The following is a 2,598-nucleotide window of genomic DNA, read 5'->3' as shown; positions in this document are numbered from 1 at the left end:
TTTTAAATCTCAAATTCTTAGCTTTATTGTAATTTATTTTATGGTATCTATTTTGTACAGCCCTCGAAAATGTAATGAAGACATTACGAAACGTCGGGAATAAATTGACCCTTTTATCAAGTCTTTATGTCCTTCTCCTCATTGATATATATATATATATATATATATATATATATATATATATATATATATATATATATATATATATATATATATATATATATATATATATATATATATATATATATATATATATATATATATGGCGACAGTCAGTCCCCAACGTACGGTACTGTGACTCATGATTTTTAGTGGATAACATTCCTGCTCTCGAGGCCATCACTGTCACACTCCAAACGGGACGTTATGTCAAATGTGTTTACTGGAATATCCCATATAAATGTAAAGGAAAGATAACAATAAACAATGTTAATGTTTCCATAAAAAAGTAACTTAAATACTGTATAGAATCGAGTTTAAGTGAAATATTTGAAAATTGTGGTTTTTGCGTCTTGACAACGATGAGAAATGCATTCAAGACTAAAAACGTGAATGTACTTTTTATTGTCTAGAGGTAACCCAATCGCATGCTGCATATAGAGGCCAAAGTATTCAAAGTTATCAGTTAAAAGACAACACCATAAAGTTGTAAAAAATATTGCGTAGGGAGAAAAGAAATTGTTTAGGTTTTGAAACTACTTCTCTCACAGTTTATATCAACGGTATGTGTGTGCGCTCGTGTGTGTGTGTGTGTGTTTTGGGATCTTGATCCATGAACGCAAGACATTCAGAGGCGTTACCTACCAACCTAGTGTGCTGTTCGTTTGCTGGGAGAGGACTGGAGAGGACTTACAACTGAGAAACTAAATTTTCCGATGCTGAAATTCAATACCATTTCGGTTTTTTATCTAATTAATTATTTTTTTTTTACAACCCCCAGCTATATTTAAATTCTGTCGATAGATAGCAAGACAGATCATGAGAAAATCTCAGGAAAGATTTATAATTCTAGAAATAAATTCTGAGCCGCTGACAGATGTTACTGACCAAAATCCATATTCAAATTTCCTTCAAGAAGGAAAGATTCTTAATAAAACGGTCGCTTACTTTTTACTATTTGAAATGTGGTATTTGTCTCGAACGGAAAATTCGAGCATCATCTTTGCTGTTCGTTGGACTTAATATATAAGGATTCTGATTGTAAGACAGTTCAAAGCTCTCTTAATTGCAACTGTATGAACGTTTAAAAGCATATAACATATAATGTTAATTATATATATGCAGTCATATGTACTTGTAATAACTACAGTACACTCTTGGTTTCCGGGTTTCCTCGCGCTTTTTGGATGCGCTTGTCTCTACAATGTCTAAAACCAACTACAATAATATGATGACATTCTGGCTTTATTAGCAGGATTTGAATCAGCATCCGGAGTACCAGAGAGTTTATTCCCGCGCATACATACATACATACATACATACATACATACATACATATAATTTACTGGAGTTCATCCTCACCATCGTAGCCAAGTGTGTAATTGTTTTTATTGCAATTGTATGTGTAGTATTATACAATAAGCGATAAAAAAACGCATGAAATACACACACACACAAGTATGGTTGTGTGACACCTCGCTCTTTCGGAAGTTATGATATTAGACTACCATCATTATTACCGGTGTGGTTATCCCATAGAATATTTGTCTTACACTTAAAAAAGTGTGTTGATGCTCATTGATATTTTTTTGTACTAGAATTAATAGCTGGTTGTAGCCTACAATAACTTTCATAACTTTGAAGGCAAAACTTTAGAAATGGCAGTACAATATGATAAAGAAAGAAGTACGGAATCTATAAAGTACTCCCCACCTCAAGGCAGTTCCTCTTTCGCCAGTTTAAAAAAAAAATCGAAAAAACGAAATTTGTAGATAAAACAAAACTACAATTCCTCAAAAATATCACAAGATGAATTGAATTACAGTGCACATGGGACAGCTTTTTGATTTCGTCCCTTTGAACTTCTCATCTTGAGTAACTCAACAAAGTTTAGAATTTGAGAGCACAAAATGTCCACGGCTGAAAAATGAAGTCTGACGCCACCTGTCTAAATTCGGTTCTGGAACGGCTCAAACATTGGTGTACATTTCCTGAGATATAATATGCACACCAATATTTGAAATTGGAGCTGTCAAGACCACTGGCGTAATTAAAGGGGCCCCCGTTAGGTTGGGGGGGTTCGCACCGGGCGGAGAGCGTGGGGGAGGGGGGAGGGGGAGGGGGTAGGGAGTGGGGAGACACTCAAGATCTTTTGAACAGACCTGGTCTGGCATAATTCCAGATTTTCTTGCATATTTGTCTGGTCTAAGCGCTGAACAGCGATTTACTGACTCTGCTGTTGGACAGTAAGCTATTTTCTTGCATATTTGTCTGGTCTGAGCGCTGAACAGAGATTTACTGACTCTGCTGTTGGACAGTAAGCTATTTTCTTGCATATTTGTCTGGTCTGAGCGCTGAACAGAGATTTACTGACTCTGCTGTTGGACAGTAAGCTATTTTCGACAAGGCAACCTTGGTTAAATAAATGATTGAGAGGTT

The sequence above is a fragment of the Macrobrachium nipponense genome, chromosome 5 (genome assembly GCF_015104395.2).
Source record: "Macrobrachium nipponense isolate FS-2020 chromosome 5, ASM1510439v2, whole genome shotgun sequence".
Taxonomy (NCBI): Eukaryota; Metazoa; Arthropoda; class Malacostraca; order Decapoda; family Palaemonidae; genus Macrobrachium; species Macrobrachium nipponense.
Note: the sequence above shows the minus strand (reverse complement) of the source record.